Source organism: Xenopus laevis, chromosome 3L, assembly GCF_017654675.1.
Source record: "Xenopus laevis strain J_2021 chromosome 3L, Xenopus_laevis_v10.1, whole genome shotgun sequence".
Lineage (NCBI taxonomy): Eukaryota > Metazoa > Chordata > Amphibia > Anura > Pipidae > Xenopus > Xenopus laevis.
This window is the reverse complement of record NC_054375.1, coordinates 7,858,504-7,878,576: the sequence shown is the minus strand read 5'-3', so window position 1 is coordinate 7,878,576 and position 20,073 is coordinate 7,858,504. Positions and strand designations below refer to the sequence as shown.

Here is a 20,073-nt window from a genome sequence, read left to right as displayed (position 1 = left end):
GGGGGGGGGATTCCTGTCAATAAAAGATGCCACTTAACCCCTTCAGACCAAGTTTGATACCTTATTGGCCCATGAGAGATCCTCAGAAGCACCTGCATAACTGATATCAGGCCATACCTGTCTTGGGTTCCTACGGTTTGGTCCATAAATCTTTGGACAAAGACAACTTTTTTTTTCTAATTTTAGTTCTGTACATGACCACAATGAATTTTAAATGAAACAATTCAGATGCAGTTGAACTGCAGACTTTCAGCTTTAATTCAGTGGGTTGAACAAAAAGATTGCATAAAAATGTGAGGAACTAAAGCCTTTTTTAACACAATCACTTCATTTTAGGGGCACAAAAGTAATTGGACAATTGACTCAAAGGCTATTTCATGGGCAGGTGGGAGCACTTCCTTTGTTATGTCATTATCAATGAAGCAGATAAAAGCCCTGGAGTTGATTTGAGGGGGGGGGGGTGTATGTGGAACAGACAACATGAGGACAAAGGAGCTCTCCGTGCAGGTGAAACAAGCCATCCTTAAGCTGAAAAAACAGAAAAACAGAAATTGTTACATTAGGAGTGGCAAAATCTACAGTTTGGTAAATCCTGAGAAAGAAAGAAAGCACTGGTGAACTCAGCAACGCAAAAAAGACCTGGATGTCCACAGTGGTGGATGATCTCAGAATCATTTCCACGGTGAAAGAGAACCCCTTGAGAACCCCTTGCCAAACAAGTGAACAACACTCTCCAGGAGGTAGAGTATCCATATCCAAGTCTGCGTGAAAGTAAATACAGAGGGTGCAGTGCAAGGTGCAAGCCACTCATAAGCATCAAGAATACAAAGGCTACATTGGGCTAAAAAAAAACATCTAAAAAAGCCAGTACAGTTCTCGAAAAACATTCTTTGGACAGATGAAACCAAGATCAAGCTCTAGCAGAATGATGGCAAGAAAAAAGTCTGGAGAAGGCGTGGAACAGCTGATGATCCAAAGCATAGCACATGATGTATAAAAGATTTGGGAGGCAGTGAGATGGCTTGGGGGTGGCATGGCTGCCAAGCTGGCACTGGGACACTAGTGTTTAATGCCATCATGTGACACAGGACACGAAGCACAAGAATGAATTGTGAGCTCTTCAGAGACACTGTCTGCTCAAATCCAGCTAAATGCACTCACATTGATTGGGAGGCGTTTCATAATGACCCAAAACATAACAGCCAAAGCAACCCAGGAGTTTATTAAAGCAATGAAGTGGAATATTTCTTCGAATGGCCAAGTCACCTGAACCCAATTGAGCTGCATTTCACTTGTTGAAGACTAAACTTGGGACAGAAAAGGCCAACAAACAATCAGCAAGTGAAAGCGGCTGCAGTAAAGGCCTGGCAGAGCATTAAACAGGAGCAAACCCAGAATCTGGTGATGTCCATGAGTTCAACACTTCAGGCTGTCATTGCCAGCAAAGGGGTTTTCAACCAAGTATTAGACCCGAACATTTTATTTTCAGTTTTTTAATTTGTCCAATTACTTTTTGAGCCCCTGAAATGAAGTGATTGTGTTAAAAAAAAAAAGGCTTTTTTATGCAATCTTTTTGTTCAACCCACTGAATTAAGCTGAAAGTCTGCAGTTCAACTGCATCTGAGTTGTTCCATTTAAAATTCATTGTGGTAAAATGAGAAAAATGTTGTCTCTGTCAATTGTGGACTTAACTGTATAGCTGTGGGATAAGTGGGGTCCAGCCAGATGTAAGTGGGTACCACGACACCCATGTGAAACTCATATATGTTTCTAAAATTCTCCTTTATCTATCCCAGCCTCTGTGATCCAGAACTTTCCAGCAATAGAAGGTGAGTTCTACTGTTTTGGTTCTGTTGGGTGCAGCACCACCTGCTTACTCTGGCTTAGGTCAAGATGGGGGAAATCTGAGCATCTTAATCTCATGCTTTTATTGTAGTGGGGCCTAATTTGGGGTTATTTTAATTCAGTCTCATGACAAAGAGCTGAGGTGCTGCTTGCAATGTTCAGCAGAGGATAACAGAAATATTGGGGGGGGGGGTATTCCTATACAATAAAAGCTGCCAACTCAGCCCCTCCAGACCAAGTTACCATCTTATTGGCCCATGTATGGGGCCCTCAGATGCATCTGCATAACTACACATCTCAAGAGTTGTATTTCCACTATATGGCACATGTGCAATACATTAACCCTGGGTATTCAGTTACAGTAAGTACTATGCCTCATTAGGGTCGCCTTGTAAGGCTTTGGGCTTTAACATAGTATATATGTTAATGGGGTCCCCCCAGTTGCAATCCAGTTGCCTGTGTTGTTTCTGGCAGCTGTGATCCTATTGGGTGAGCCTGTGCGGTGGGAGACCAGCTGTTACAGCTAATCCGTGGATATATCTACTGAGCAATCGGGCGCCCACTCGGCATGTGCTCCCCAGGTCCCGTAACGCGACATCTCCTCGTGTTCTTTTGCTGAACATGGACCGCTCAATAGGATGGCCGAAGCTAAGAACCCAGGTGAGGAAAAGCCAACTATTCAGCCCTGTTTACATAAAAAGATCAGTCACACTGGTGGCATTATGGCGTAATGCATGGGAATCATAGTATATTGCTCATACACCAGGGAAACGTTGGACACTGCAGTAGAACCCGTTGTTTACTCCAGTTTTGCCTCTTTGGGGCCCCACGAGACTGTTTTACCCCCCTCGAATGGTGGCCCTATAGGTTCTCTTGCATACTATGTATCTCCTCAGTCAACTCTACTTGTCCCACTTCAGGTGTTGGGGCCGGGTCACGTTTCACTGGTCTGCCCTGGAGACCTTTAGCACAAACTTTACTGGGCGGTGAGCTGAGGTTCAGGCGCTCATTGGTGACCCAGTATGGTGACGTATAGTTTTGTGCAGAGCACCTTATTTCTGAGAGCAGGGCGAGGAAGAGGGTAATGGGATGCAACAATCCGCACATTCTGTACCGCTATTGGGTGAGTTTTTTTTTGTTTACCCAGGGGAGTTGTGATATGTGGCCATTCCTGTCAGCCTAGTTCAGAAGTTACAGAGTTTGAAAGGTAACAGCTACCTTGCAGCAAAATCAGGAAATAGAATGTTGAAGTGTCACATTACCTGCAGCCAAAATAGAATGTTTGAAGTGCACCGGCTTAAGACCTGTCAGCCAACAGCAGAATTAGATGTTTGAAGTGTCACAGCTACCTGCAGCCAATCAAGAATTAAGAATGTTTTGAAGTGTCAAGCTACCTGCTAGCCCAATCAGAGATTAGAATGTTTGAAGTGTCACAGCTACCTACAGCCAACTCAGAGAAATGAGAATGTTTGAAAGTTTACAGCTACGTAGCCTTGCAGTCCAATCAGAGAAATTAGATATGTTAGAAGGTCATCTGCCTACACCAATCAGGAAGAAAATAGAATTTTGAAGGGTCACAGCTACCTTACAGACCAATCGAGAAGTAGAACTATGTTTTGAAGTGTCATCAGGTTACATGCAGCCAATCAGAAGATTTAGAATGTTTGAAGTGTCGTAGCTACCTAGTCAGCCAATAAGAGAATTAGAAGTTAAGTGTCACAGGCTACCTTTACAGCCAATTCAGAGAATTAGAATGTTTGAAGGGTCACAGCTACCTAAACAGCAATCAGAGAAATAGAAATATTTGAAGGTCACAGCTAACTGGCAGCCCATCCAGAGAAACATAGAGTGTTTGAAGTTGTCAACAGGTTATCTCACTCAAACAGAGAATTAGAAATGTTTAAAGCGTCACATCTACCTACATGCCAATCATGATGAAATAGATTTGTTTGAAGGGTCACAGCTACTACAGCCAACTAGAGAAGTAAGACATGTTTTGAAGTGTCAACAGTTACCTGCAGCCAATCAGAGAATTAGAATGTTTGAATGGGGGGGTGGGTGCAGCTACCTACGCCATCAGAGAATAAAGAATGTTTGAAGGGTCACAGCTACCTACAGCCAATCAGAGAAGTAGAATGCTTTGAAGTGTCACAGTTACATGCAGCCAATAGCAAGAATAGAAATGTTTGGAGGGTCGTCAGCTACCTACAGCCAATCAGAGATTAAAGAAATGTTTGAAGGGGGTCACAATGCTACCTAGCAGCCAATGCAAGTAGAAAATAGATATTTGAAAGGGTCATCAGCTATCCTTGCAGCCAATCAGAGAATTTAGAATGTTTGGAAGTTGTTCACAGTTACCTGCAGCCAATTAAGAGAATTTTAAATATTTAAAGGGTCCACAGCTACTGTACCTGAGCCAATCAGAGAATTATTAATATTTTAAAGGTCACAGCTACCTAGCAGCCAATAACAGAAGCAATTATGAAGTTGAAGGGTCACAGTTACCTGCAGCCAATCAGAAGAAATAGAATGTATTTGAAGGGTAGTTACCTGCAGCCAATCAAGAAAAATAGAATGTTTGGGAAAGGTCATAACGCTACTGTACCTTGCAGCCAATCAGTAGAATAGAATGTTTGAAGGGTCACAGTTACTGCAGCCCAATCAGAGAAATAGAATGTTGGAAGTGTCACAGCTACCTGCAGCCAATCAGAGAAATTGAGATGTTTGAAGGGGTACAGCTTACCTGTAACAATCAGAGAAAATAGAATGTTTGAAGGGTAGCGTTGCCACCTTTTCTAGAAAAAAATACCGGCCTTCCCTATAGTATTTATCTTTTTCCCTATTAATAACATTGAGATAAACCATCAATTTTTACCAGCACAGCTACCTACAGCCAATCAGAGAATTACAATGTATGAAAGGGTCACAGCTTACCTGCAGCAAAATTTCAGAGAAATAGAAATGTCTGAAGGGTCTACAGCTCTGTAACAATCAGAGAAATAGAATGGTTGATGGGTCAACAGCTATGCCTGCCATCAAGAAATAGAATGTTTGATGGGTCCACAAGCTCCTCAGCAATCAGAGAAATGGATAGTTTATAGGGTCATAGTGCTGTACCTGCAGCCAATCAGAGAAATGGAATGTTTGAAGGGTCACAGCTACCTGCAGCCAGTTGGATGATTAGAATGTTTGAAACAATATGAGCTATCTGCAGCCAATCAGAAAAGCATATAATTATTAAATATTGTTCAGTGGAACTCAGTGTTTTTTTCTTTACTCTAATTTCTTTCGGCGCCTCTTAGGGGACAATCCCAATGGCAGACATCTACGGGGCCAATCTCTACAATTCACTTTCTTCTAACGACAACCAACGCATCTTATATTCAATTTTGGAAACTGACATGCGGCGGTACCATATTGTCAGTTTCCCAGCTGTAACGGTCATCGTGACTTTGCTGCGTCATGCACTTTAGTGAGAAAATGTCTTTCTGGCAGGCTGCTGTTTTTCCTTCTCAATGACTAATGTGTTCTCAGTGGGACATTTGGGTTACATTGAGTGTTGTTTCTTAGATCTACCAGGCAGCTGTTTATCTTGTGTAGTAGGGCAGCCTGCTATCTGGTACCTTCCTATTGCTTCTTTTCGTTTGGCTGCTGGGGGGAGGAGGGAGGGAGTGATATCACTCCAACTCTGCAGTACAAGCAGTAAAGACGTGATTATATGATTTTATCAGAGGCACAAGTCACATGAACTTCTGGGGCAGCTGGGAAATTGACCAATTATGTCTAGCCCCAGGGTCAGATTTCAAAATTGATATAAAAAAAACTCTGTTTGCTCTTTTGAGAAATGGATTTTCAGTGCAGATTCTGTGGAGCTGGCACTATTAACTGAATTACTTTGAAAAAAAAAATTTTTCCCCATGACAGTATCCCTTTTAATGGGTTGTCTTTCCTTTTGTCCCACTGAGCTCTTTGGCTGGTGCGAGAAGTGTCGCCAGCAGTTTGCAAAACTAAAATTCCCAGTATCCAGCCCAACACTGAAAGGGCTGCCATTGTTATATTTGAAATGAGAAGCCGGGATACAGAAACTTGACTCCTGATACTTTGTCAGGCAATAGCGAAGCTTTGACTGATTGGCTGCAAGTTAATTTCTAGCTAATAGGATAGGAACCCCAGCCCCCCCCCCCGCCCAGCTGACATTCCCATAAGGTTTATCAATAAGAAGAAGGATTATGCTCTTCCTGAGGGTCAGAAGTGTTTCTTGGCTCGTATGTATAGCGGGGTGCAAGCTGGTGGGAGTGTTTTAGGGCCGCGCTGAGGTGTCCAATGGGGAGAGGGGAGATAGCGAGAGGGGGAGGGACTGGGAGACAGATGGCAGTTTGTTTTGTTGGCATTTTCTGCTCTACTACAGATCTGTTACGGAGGGGAAAGGTTGCCTCTTGCTCAGCTGTTTGTGATCTACAGGCTGACCACTATAGTGGGAATGGCGATTTGACAGCAGTGAGATCAGCAGCCTGAACCAGGATTAGAGGAGAGAGAGGTTTGTTTTCCTGATCTTTTCTGCATGGTCTTGCTCCCCCTTCCCCTCTCACTAACACTTCACCCACCCCCTAAATCCCTTTCTACTCTTCCTTTCTAGAGGGGGGTCACAAGGAATCACTGCTCGGGTTCTATAAAGCTTCTCCTGGTTCCATAGATCTGAAAACATAAGAAAAGACAAAATTTTCCAGCACCGTGACACTGCCCCCCAAAACATGTGCCGACTCATTGAACATTACAGGCGAGCGACTCTTGATATCATGCATTCTGCTGATGCACTTTTGGGGAGAGTGAGGGTACTTGGCGTCTCATTTGCTGTCAAAGTGATGTGCAGTAAGAACTGTAGTAACTGTGCTGTAACTGTACCTTTAAATAAATAGGCAATGCACAGATTTTTTTATCTGTAGGGATGTAGAAATCCAGGGTGGAGGCTCGGGTGGCAGTCCCATGAGTGTTTTTCTATAAAGAAAAAGTAATGTCACCTGTTGGTTCTTTTTTTTGTAACCCCCAGAGGCCCCCTGGACACGACTGCAAAAATCAGCGAGGGGCAAGAGGGTACCCCCGTCATACATGTGGCAGTTTAGTTCTGGTGCCTGTATCAGGAGCCTATGTCCAGCGGGTGCCCTCGGAAACTATTAAGCCAGGGTGACTGGTTACCCCAAATATGTTTCTATATATCTGAACCCTGTTATGAGCTAAGGGGGCCCAGTCTGAAAGGGCCAGTTAGGGGGAGATTTGGTGAGTGTTATTTGTGCCCTGGTACCGCCTGGAACGATAGCAGCGGTGACTGTTACCCCAATGTTTCTATATATCTGTAACCTTGTTATGAGCTAAGGGCCAGTCTGAAGGCCAGTAGGCGTAGGGGGAGGATTTGGTGGTGAGTGCTTATTTGCCCTGGATACCCCTTGGAACTATAGCAGGCGTGGACTGTTACCCCAATGTTTCTATATATCTGCTAACACTTTTATGAGCTAAAGGGCCCAGCCTGAAGGCCAGTTAGGGGGAGATTTGGGGTGAGTGCTTATTTGTGCCCTGGGTACCCCTGGAACTATAGCAGGATGACTGTTACCCAATGTTTCTATATATCTGTAACGTTGTTATGAGCTAAGGGGGCCCAGTCTGAAGGTCAGTTAGGGGGAGATTTGGGGAGTGCTTATTTGTGCCCTGGGTACCCCTGGAACTATAGCAGGGTGACTGTTACCCCAATGTTTCTATATATCTGTAACCTTGTTATGAGCTAAGGCAGATATGAAACACGTCGGCAGATACAAAACGAGTCAGGTATTTGATGATTTTAACTTGTTTAAAATAAAGTTTGCTTTTTAACCTCATGGATGGACTACGTGACTGTTACCCCAGTGTTTCTATATATATCTGAAACCATGTTATGAGCTAAGGGTCTCAGGCCTTAATCTCTGTATATTGTTGCACTACAACTCCCAGTGTGTGTGTGTGGAAGTTCAATAATAGTTGTAGTATGGGTGACTTGCCCAAATAAACATTGTTTTCTGGATCGTTAATGATCTCACCCACTGTGCCCTCCAACAAGAGTGGGTTAGATAAGTGTTGAGTCTGCATTGATTTCAGCGTTTACAGAATTGAAGATTTATGATATACAAATACCTGCGTTGTTTGAGTGCTAACATATTTATTTTGCATTAGCTTTAAGGCCTCTCAATGGTGTCATGTAAGATTTTACAATATCCTACAAATATATATATTATATATTGGTGTGTGTCAGTAACCCATAGCAGACATGGGGAGAACAGAACCCCAGAACCAGGGTTGGACTGTCCTATCAGAGTAGCAGAGAATCTTGTCGGTGGGCTCCAGACAAGGACAATTCCCATCAAATCTGGGAAATATACAAATCTAACTACCAGTAAGGGAGCTGTAGTTGAACTACCTCTGGAGTGTTACCGTTGCCCTTCACTAATTTAAGGGTTCCAGTTGGGGCAGGGTAACATTGACAATGGGCCTTATGGGTAAATGCTGTGAATTTGTATCTACGTAGACAAAAAGCAGCCTCAGGGCAAGGAACAAGTTGATCAGTGAATGTAAACCTTCCATAAATTCAATCGAATGTTCCGCAACCAAATTCCATGAGCAGCAACTGCATAACCTTGATGTAACTTTCACACAGCTTGTTTATGCTGGGCAGCGAAAACCTGCCTCCGACCCTGGTGTACAACATCATTATTTTTGCAGGGGGCCCCCAAAGTTAAGCAACTGCCAGAATTAAACCAACCCGTAGCCAGTCAGGGCATTAGAATATTCCAAGGTTAGCTCTACCTGTAAACCAATCAGAACATCTACGAAATATTCCCAGGGTATAGATCTACCCTGTAACCAATTCAAGACAATTAGAATATTCCCAAGGTTAGGTCTACCTGTAGCCAATCAGAACATTAGAATATTTCCCAGGGTTAGATCTACCTGTTAGCCTATCATTACATTAAAAATATTCCCAGGGTTAGATCTACCTGTAGCTAATCAAAACATTTAGAATATTCCCAGGGTTAGATATACCTGTAACCAATCAGGGCATAGAATATTTCCAGGGTTAGATCTACCTGTAGCTAATCAGGGCATTAGAATATTCCATGGTTAGATCTACCTGTAGCCAATCAGAAATTTGAATATTCCAGGGTTAGATCTACCTGTAACCCATAGAGAACATTAGAATATTCCCAGGGTTAGATCTACCTGTAACCCATCAAAACATTAGAATATTCCCAGGGTTAAGATCTACCCGTAGCCAATCAGAAAATTAGATATTCCATGGTTAGATCTACCTGTAGCCAATTAGAATATTCCCAGGGTTAGATCTACCTGTAGCCAATTAGAAACATTAGAAATATTCCCAGGGTTAGATCTACCTGTAACCCATCAGAACATAGAATATCCCCCATGGTTAGATCTACCTGTAGCCAATTAGAACAATTAGAATATTCCCAGGGTTAGATCTACCTGTAGCCAATTAGAAACATTAGCATATTCCCAGGGTTAGATCTACCTTAACGAATCAGAACATTTAGAAATATTCCCAGGGTTAGATCTACTGTAGCCAATCAGAAAATTAGAATATTCCCAGGAGTAGATCTACCTGTAGCCAATTAGAACATTAGAATATTCCCAGGGTTAGATCTACCTTGTAAACCATCAGAAACATTAGAATATTCCCAGGGTTAGATCTACCTGTAGCCAATCAGAAAATTTAGAATATTCCCAGGGTTAGAATCTACCTATAGCCAATCAGAAAATTAGAATATCCCCATGGTTAGATCTACCTGTAGCCAATTAGAACATAGAATATCCCCAGGGTTAGATCTACCTGTAGCCAGGTCTGGACTGGGAATCAAAATAGGCCCTGGCTATTTAAGTACACAGAGGCCCCAAACAGCCTCCTATCAGCCCACTAAATAGTGACTGTTATGGCATCTTACAGCAGCCCCTTTGGCATTTGCCAGAACCCACAGATTGCCAGTCCGGGCCTGCCTGTAGCCAACCAGAGCACTAGAATATTCCCAGGACCAGAACAACCTGAGCTCTTTGGGCAGAAGAATGTCAACTACTCCCACATTGAGAGCCAATACATTTATCTTCTGCACACAGACACACAGAGCCATGGGATGTCATGTAATGGTGCTTAGTGATGTCATCGGTTATAAGTGGAGCTTAGTGATGTCATTTCTTTCACATGACTCACTGAAACTTGTGTACAGGTATGGGATCCATTATCTGGAAACTCGTTTATCCAGAAAGCTCCGAATTACAGAAAGGCTGTATCCCAAAAGGCTTCATTTTATTCAAATAATCAATTTTTTTAGAAATTGATCCAAACTAAAATCTAATTAATCCTATTGGTTGTATTTAATGTTTTCATGATTTTCTAGTAGACTTAGGGGCAGATTTACAAAGCTCGAGTGAAAGGATTCGAATTAAAAAAACTTTGAATTTCGAAGTGTTTTTTGGGCTACTTCGACCATCGAATGGGCTACTTTGACCTTCGACTACTACTTCGACTTCAAATCGAACGATTCGAACTAAAAATCATTCGACTATTCGAACCATTCGATAGTCGAAGTACTGTCTCTTTAAGAAAAACTTCGACCCCCTACTTCGGCAGCTAAAAGCTACCGAAGTCAATGTTAGCCTATGGGGAAGGTCCCCATAGGCTTGCCTGTGATTTTTTGATCGAAGATATTCCTTCGATCGTTGTATTAAAATCCTTCGAATCGTTCGATTCGAAGGATTTAATCGTTCGATCGGACGAATAATCCTTCGATAGTTCAGATCGCAGGATTTGCGCTAAATCGTTCGATATTCGAAGTCGAACGATTTTAGTTCCTGGTCGAATATCGAGGGTTAATTAACCCTCGATATTCGACCCTTCTTACATCTGCCCCTTAAAGTATGAAGATCCAAACTACAGACAGGTCCGGCAAACCCCAGGTCCCGAGCATTCTGGATAACAGGGTCCCATACCTGTATTATAATAAATAAAGTACCCTTGATGCAAAATATGAGGATATTAGTTGTCACTTCGGACTTGTATAAAAATACTCAACCCTCATGCTTTTATATGGTCATGGAATTCCTCGGTAACTTATAATATCCTTATACTTTACAATAGGGGGTACTTTATTCACTATATATTTGACTCCAGTTATAATAATAAGAATAGGGCAGAAAAGATCGACAGAAGAGAGAAGTGAACATTCCCACCCCCACAGTGAAACAACAAAAAAAGGAAATGGCAGAGATACTTTGAATACTGATGATAACAGCAGAATAAACTTTCATTTTGAGGTGCACTTCCCTTTAAAGTGTCAGGGTGCGGGGAGTGATACCGAGACGGCAGAGCCTGAAGTGTATGCAGAAACTGATGAATTAACCTGTGATTCTCCTGTGAGTATCTTAATTATTACGCTTTAAATAGCACCGACATATTCTGCAGCACTGTACAGAGTTTCTACACCTTTTCTATCAATCCTTGCCCCAGTGGAGCTTACAATCTAATCACAGTAACACATACTAGGATCAGCAGGTCTGGTATTCAAAATAGGTCCTGGCATTTTAAGTACAGAGAGGCCCAAACAGCCCCCCATCAGCCCACTAAATAGTTACTGTCTATAGCAACTTACAGCAGCCCCTCTGGCATTTGCCGGAACCCACAGATTGCCAGTCCGGGCCTGAGGATCAGGTACAGCTTTATTTACCAGAAGGTCTTTCCAGCTTTTCGGGCAGTAGAAAACGGGATAACTTCACCCCTCTTTACTTCATTTTCCTATATATCAATTCATGTTCAGTGAGCAGTTGATTTAAATAATTTACTCTAAATACTATTACCGGTTACCAATTCATTTTTATTTCAGATACTATGAATTGTGAATTGAATTAATGGATTAATTATTGCACTGCACTTTATATTAAGACAAGCTAAAAGCACACTTATCACAACAATTAATTATAGGATAAAAATCAATGAATTGATTATTGGGAATCACAGAGAGTCTGGGAATTCATTACTCTTTAATAAGCTTATTGTATGAATTTATTACACTGCACTTTGATTGTATAAATCCCGTGGACAAGTAGTTAACCAATTGGATGTTCAAAGATATTTATTAGTGAATTAATGACTTATCCTATACAGGGTATCTATGTAAATAATTGAGAGACATTTGTTGAACAATTAACCGGTTTCTAATTACAACTTGATATAATTAGGGTTCTTTCCTTCTAATTTGAATCCAATTAATTGTAGGGCTCTTACAGACGAGCGTTTTTACCTGCGCTCCCCTGTGTTCCGTTTTTCTGCGGGAGCGCAGGGATAGACGCATTACATTTTTTCCAATGGGGCTGTACTCACACAGGCGCGTGTAGGTGCCGAACGCGGGTTGAGATGCAACATGCTGCATTTTTCCTGCTTTCAGTGCCTACACGCGCCTGTGTGAGTACAGCCCCATTGGAAAAAATGTAATGCGTCTATCCCTGCGCTTCCCTGCAGCTGAACGCAGAAAAACGGAACGCAGGGGAGCGCAGGTAAAAACGCTCGTCTGTAAGAGCCCTTACACTTGCGTCTGCCAGACCCCAATTATAATCAAGGATATAGAATTTTAATTGGTTGGACCAGGAGTGTTGCATAAATCCGAATTTTTAGGGAGAATTTATTCGGCAGGTGCAATTCACTGCGAATTTCCGCGTCTCGCCGCCGCCAAATAAATTTGTGAAATTGCCGTGAAAATTCGCCCGCATCAAAGATTTTGAGGCCGGCGTCAATTTAGACACAGGCGACAATTAAATGGACGCCCATTGACTTTAATGTGCAGCAAATGACTGCGGCGTCGTATTTGTCGCAGGTGTCAATTTTGACGCCCGCGAATTGTCACCGGTGTCATAATTCTCGTTTCTCAAATTTTTCGCCCGTTAGTAGTGATGGGCGAATTTGTCCCGTTTCGCTTCGCCACCAATTTCGTGGCGAAGCGAAACAGGACAAATTTGTCCATCACTACTATGAAAGATAGCTCATAGTACAAGTTGATCCAGGTAATAGTCCCATTGCCATTTGGATCAGGAAGGAATTTTTTCCCAAATTGGAGAGGCTTTAAATGGGGTTTTTTTGCCTTCCCTCTGGATCAACTGGCAGCTAGGCAGATTAAAATAGAGTTAAAAGGTTGAACTTGTGTGAATGTGTGTCTTTTTTCAACCTAACTTACTATGTTACTATGTTTATCAGGAACCCATCAACCTGCCTGTATGGTTTTGGGGTGTGGGAGGAAACCCATACAGACATGAGTAAGGGGGGAACAATTTATCCTCCTTTCAGTACCCCAGCTAGAATGAAACCTAGGACCCAAGTGTTGCAAAGTTACCCGCTACCAGGGCTGGAACAAGGGATAGGCAGAAGGGGGCAATCTGCAGGGAAGGGATAGAGGGTGCAAAAGTCGAGGGGTGCCTACTGACCGGGAAGGGGTGGGTGGGGGTGTGGTGCAGACCAAGTGGTAAAGGTGGTTTGGGCGATGGGGTTGGAGACGAATCATTGCTTTGGGCCAAGTAGTATTTCCTTGGGCACAAATGCTACTTGGCCTGGCTCTGCCCTGCACCACCACACATTACTCCTAAATCCAATGGAACACAAGGGGTGCAGAAACAAGGGGATCCCTACAAAGCAAGATGGTGTCAAGGGAAGGGGCTGTCGCCATAGGACAGTGTGAGTAAGACTTTAGTAAAGCTGTAAAACAAGACTGACCAACAGAGCGACTCCATCTGCTCATTAGATGATACACTTGCACCTTAGGCTCATGCCTCTGCTCTCTTGTGCCTGGCTAACCAGGGAACCAGACATGGGCAAATATGGAAAAATGTCAGATGCTCCCCCCCTTTTCTCCTGCAATCAAGAGCAAATAGAGATAACGAGCTCTGTATAAACAAACCTCTTTCCCAGCCACAGCTTTTATTGACAGATAAGGAAGAGTTCATTTTACATTGGTTTAACCGGAAATGGTAACATAATTAATTGCCTTCTGCTCTTCCTTCTGACTGGTCTTAACACAAGAACCCCAATAAATGACTTTTTTTTCCATAGAATTAAGATGGCGTGCGTCTCCCATTGGTTGCTACTCCTCTCATTGGCCAGTGCTACCCTGAGTCGGCCACTATGGAGTGAACGCAATGGGCTCATAGAAATGGAGAACAGCATTCGGCTCGGGGGCAATATAATACTGACCCCCAGTGAGGCAACAGCCAATCAGAAGCTAATGACGGTAAAGGGAGCAGAGTTCAAAGAGGCTGAAAGTACAGGCTTATTTCCTCCCAGCATGCACTTCTTTAAGGCCCGCCCACTTATCCAGCAGAGCCATGTTTTTAGTATTCTGCGTCAGATGCCAAAAGGTAAGTGTTACTATAGGTCATTGGTTTCTTGGTCTTGGCCAAGCTCAATCCCTTGCCCTGATAATGGGAAAGAGAGCAGCCTATAGCCGGGGAGTACAAGTAGGAGCCATAGTTATGTACCTGAGTAAGCCCATAGTTATGTACCTGAGTAAGCCCATAGTTCTGTACCTGAGTAAGCCCATAGTTATGTACCTGAGTATGCCCATAGTTATGTACCTGAGTAAGCCCATAGTTCTGTACCTGAGTAAGCCCATAGTTATGTACCTGAGTATGCCCATAGTTATGTACCTGAGTAAGCCCATAGTTCTGTACCTGAGTAAGCCCATAGTTCTGTACCTGAGTAAGCCCATAGTTATGTACCTGAGTAAGCCCATAGTAATGTACCTGAGTAAGCCCATAGTTATGTACCTGAGTAAGTCCATAGTTCTGTACCTGAGTAAGCCCATAGTTCTGTACCTGAGTAAGTCCATAGTTCTGTACCTGAGTAAGCCCATAGTTCTGTACCTGAGTAAGCCCATAGTTATGTACCTGAGTAAGCCCATAGTTATGTACCTGAGTAAGCCCATAGTTATGTACCTGAGTAAGCCCTGAGTAAGCTTGGACTCTCTTACCCAAAGAGTAATAAATACCCTTTAGACAATTCCTTCAAAATGCCCTATGTTCTGTTGAGCCTATGTCACATTTTCTCCTGCAGGGGGCGCTTTGCATTTACATGACTTTGCCATTCTCAGTGTGGATTGGCTGGTGAAGAACGCCTCCTACATGGCAGACTGTTACATGTGCTTGACCAGGGATGGGGGAGTCAGGTTCTTGTTTGCAAAGCCTGCCCCTGTGGGAATGCTGCCCCCTGGCTGCTCGGAGTGGATCTTGCTGGAGACTTACCGGAAGAAGCTGGGAGATGTGACTGAGTTTGATAAAGGGTAAATAATAGGAATAAATTAACAATTCATTATTTTATGATTGTCAGTGGTTAATAATGTTACTCTTGGACTATCCCAAATTCAGTGACTGAACTTGGCTTTCATTTAAAAAGAAACATTATTTTAAGGGTAAAGTTAAACTTTACAGTATGTTTCAGATGTCCACAATCATAGTAACTGGTTGCCAGGGACAGTGATTTATTCTATTTGTAGCTGTTGAAGTACAATGTCTTGCACTTAAGGTGTCGTATTATATCTATCTTGCCCACCATTGCCCAACTTGTCAAGTCCTGTTCTCATCAGTCCCAAGTGCTGCAGTTTAATCCTACTATCTCCATCCCGTCCTCCTGTCTCCATCCTGTCCCCTCCTGTCCTCCTGTCCCCTCCTGTCCTCCTGTCTCCCTCCTGTCTCCATCCTGTCCTCCTGTCTCCCTCCTGTCTCCATCCTGTCCTCCTGTCTCCCTCCTGTCCTCCGTCTCCATCCTGTCTCCATCCTGTTTTCCTGCCTCCATCCTATCCTCCTGCCTCCATCCTGTTCTCCTGTCTCCATCCTGTCTCAATCCTGTCCTCCTGTCTCCATCCTGTCCTCCTGTCTCCATCCTGTCCTCCTGTCTCCATCCTGTCCTCCTGTCTCCCTCCTGTCCTCCGTCTCCATCCTGTCTCCATCCTGTTTTCCTGCCTCCATCCTATCCTCCTGCCTCCATCCTGTTCTCCTGTCTCCATCCTGTCTCAATCCTGTCCTCCTGTCTCCATCCTGTCCTCCTGTCTCCATCCTGTCCTCCTGTCTCCCTCCTGTCCTCCGTCTCCATCCTGTCTCCATCCTGTTTTCCTGCCTCCATCCTATCCTCCTGCCTCCATCCTGTTCTCCTGTCTCCATCCTGTCTCAATCCTGTCCTCCTGTCTCCATCCTGCCCCCATCCTGTCCTCCTGCCTCGATCCTGTTCCCGTCTCCCCCTGTCCTCCCGGCCTCCCTCCTGTCTACCTCCCGGCCTCCCTCCTGTCTCCATCCTGTCCTCCTGTCTCCATTCTGTCCTCCTGTTCCCTACTGTCAGGGGCGCTGCGCCAATTTGAGAGTTGAGAAACTTGCTTCAGGCAAGCTTACTAGGGGCAGCAAAAATGCTGCTCCTGGTAACTTTAAGAGCTGAATTTCTGGTTTTCAAACTTGAAATTCAGCTCTTCTAGCACAGAAAGTGCAATTGCGCTTCCTATGCTAGCAGCCGGGATGCCCCGGACCCGCCCTGATGCCAAAAAGGTGAGTGTGCGTGTGTGTGTGTGTGGGGGGGGGCAGCCGCAAGCCACCTCAGGCAGCAAAGGGGCTAGAATTGCCCCACCTGCTGTCTCCATTCCGTCCTTCGTCTCCATCTCTTCCTCCTCTCTCCATCCTGTCCCCATCCCATCCTCCTGTCTCCATCTTGCCCAACTGTCTCTATCTTGTCCTACTGTCTCCCTCCTGTCCTACTGTCTCCCTCTTGCTCTACTACCCAGAGCAGTTGGCACTATTTACCCATCTGTGAAAAAAACCAGCTTGTTTCCAGCATTACTAAAGCTTTATGGCATCCATGTGTAGAAGAGTTTGTGGGTGAAGATATGTCCAAGGTCTACATAAAGTAACTTGTCCTCAGCCTGGCTCCAGGGGGACTGGGCTTCCACCACCACCTGACCTCCTGTCCTATTCCTGCAGCCTGATAAGGAACCTGACACTGCTGACGGACTCACCTGAGCCGCATATCCCGTCACAGGATGAGATCTGGCGAAGGTTTGAGGGGGCTTTCATCACCGCCTCTGGACTCATCTGCTACGCCCCGGTCTTCAAGGAGTATTTCTACGAGTCTCTGCGAGAGCTGTATGAAGATAATATACAGTATTTAGAAATGAGAGCCATGCTCCCCCCGGTAAGGACACTGATCCTGGTTGGCAAAAAATAAACCAATCAGATGTCTGTATGCAAACTTCATTCTAGGAGCCCTGTTGTGTGTTCCACAGTAGGACAGTTCACGTAGCTTAAGTACATCTCCAATGATGGGAGTTCTAGTTTACCCCACATTACACCCCCATGGAATGTTCTTACTTTGTTTCGCCTTGTCTAAAACCAACTTAATCGTACAGGTGTATGAGCTTGATGGGACTGTCCATGATCAGTTCTGGTCCATGGCCATCTACAGGGACATGGCAAATAAGTTTGTTGGAGCCCACCCGGATTTCCTGGGCGCTAAAATCATCTACACCGTGCACAGGTAACTTGTTTTTTTATCCCCACAGAGAATTAACCCTATGTTGGGCTCCAAAGTGACATTGGCCTCTATCTTGTCAGGCATGAAGATTTAGCTCAGGTTACGGAGGCTGTGCACCTTGCGATGAAGCTGATGGAGGCGTTCCCCGAAATAATGGCCGGCTTCGATTTGGTAACAGCCCTCCTATGTTTGATAAAGATCATGCTATTGCTTGCCATAAAACAAGACTGCACTGCTGCTGTTTGGCAGTAAGGAAGTCATTGCAGTCACATGGGTAGCAGGAAGTACAGTCCTCCATGCAAGGAGAACTCATGACAACAGGGCAAAACTATAGAGTTCTGGGGATTAAGTTCTGTGCTCTTTCTCCACCTTGAGGTTCTTTAGAGTAAACCATTATTTTTTTCCCCTGCAGGTTGGCCAAGAGGATGCCGGCCATTCCCTTTATCAGCTGAGTGATGCCCTCAACATCCCCAGCAAGTTGGGAGTCAAGCTGCCATACTTCTTCCATGCAGGAGAGACCAGTAAGAAATATATATGGGGGCAAAGCTCTGGCAAAAAGGAGATAATGCTTGTACTTTTTATACTGCTGTCACTTTAAGAAAGTCCTGTGCCTCATAATCTTCTGTGCTCCCTTGCACCCATGCAGATTGGCAGGGAAAGGACGTGGATGAGAATGTTCTGGATGCATTGCTCCTAAACACCACCAGGATTGGTCATGGCTATGCCCTCCTCAAGCATCCGGTGGCCCGAAACTTGTCTCTCGAACTGAATGTCCCCCTTGAGATCTGCCCTATCTCCAATCAGGTAAAGGCCTTTCTCCAGGAACATTAATAACAAATAACTGCTCTGTACCAGACACTTCTCAATAGTCCCCAATCTTACAATTTTCTTCTCTGGGACTCAGGTTCTCCTGCTGGTGTCCGAACCCTCCGCAATCACCCTGCTGCAGTGCTAAATGGCTGAAGGGCACCCTCTGGTGGTCAGCTCCGATGACCCATCCATCTTCGGTGCTCAGGGAATTTCGTATGACTTTTACGAGATGTTTATGCGGAATTGGAGGTGCCAAGGCAGATCTGAGGACCCTCAAAAGCTCGGCTGAGAATTCTATCAAGTAAGGATCTCTCTGTGGCCTTGTCAGGGTCCTTTATAATTACACCCAGTTATGATGTTTTACAGGTTTATTGGGTTTAAGTAGCTCCTTGAGCACCTAGTCACACTCCCTTCCCAGGGGACTATTATCCACTGTTACTATAGACACCATCTCTCCCTACTAACCTGCAAACCCACAGCCACACTCCCTTCCCAGGGACTATTATCCACTGTTACTATAGACACCGATCTTCTCCCTACTATACCTGCTATCCCACAGTCACACTCCCTTCCCAGAGACCTATTATCCTACTGTTACTATAGACACCATCTCTCCCTACTATACCTGCTATCCCACAGTCACACTCCCTTCCCAGAGACTATTATCCACTTTTACTATAGGCACCATCTCTCCCTACTATACCTGCTATCCCACAGTCAACCTCCCTTCCCAGAGACTATTATCCCACTGTTACTATAGACACCATCTCTCACTACTATACCTGCTATCCCAGAGTCACACTCCCTTCCCAGAGACTATTATCCCACTGTTACTATAGACACCACTCTCACTACTATACCTGCTATCCCACAGTCACACTCCCTTCCCAGAGACTATTATCCACTGTTACTATCAGGCACCATCTCTCCCTACTATAACCTGCTATCCCACAGTCACACTCCCTTCCCAGAGACTATTATCAACTGTTACTATAGACACCATCTCTCACTACTATACCTGCTATCCCACAGTCACACTCCCTTCCCTGAGATTATTATCCACTGTTACTATAGGGCACCATCTCTCCCTACTATACCTGCTATCCTACAAGTCACACTCCCTTCCCAGAGTCTATTATCCACTGTTTACTATAGGCACCATCTCTCCCTACTATACCTGCTATCCACAGTCACACTCCCTTCCCAGAGACTATTATCCACTGTTACTATAGACACCATCTCTCCCTACTATACCTGCTATCCCACAGTCACACTCCCTTCCCAGAGACTATTATCGCACTGATACTTATAGGCACCATCTCTCCTTACTATACCTGCTATCCCACAGTCACACTCCCTTCCCAGAGACTATTATCCACTGTTACTATAGGCACCATCTCTCCCTACTATACCTGCTATCCACAGTCACACTCCCTTCCCAGAGACTATTATCCACTGTTACTATAGACACCATCTCTCCCTACTATACCTGCTATCCCACAGTCACACTCCCTTCCCAGAGACTATTATCCCACTGTTACTATAGACACCATCTCTCCCTACTATACCTGCTATCCCACAGTCACACTCCCTTCCAGAGACTATATCCACTGTTACTATCTCTCCCTACTATACCTGCTATCCCACAGTCACACTCCCTTCCCAGAGACTATTATCCCACTGTTACTATAGGCACCATCTCTCCCTACTATACCTGCTATCCCACAGTCACACTCCCTTCCAGAGACTATTATCCCTCTGTTACTATAGGCACCAACTCTCCCTACTATACCTGCTATCCCACAGTCACACTCCCTTCCCAGAGACTATTATCC

The 20,073-nt window shown here is 44.3% G+C and overlaps 1 protein-coding gene and 1 pseudogene across 1 annotated transcript in view; both read left to right on the top strand.

The window, feature by feature from the left end:
• The window catches only part of LOC121400950 (haloacid dehalogenase-like hydrolase domain-containing 5), a 44,639-nt gene that overhangs the window by 5,389 nt on the left and 19,177 nt on the right, over positions 1-20,073 (top strand). The window lies entirely within an intron of this gene.
• On the top strand, positions 13,055-18,543 carry LOC121400949 (annotated as a pseudogene).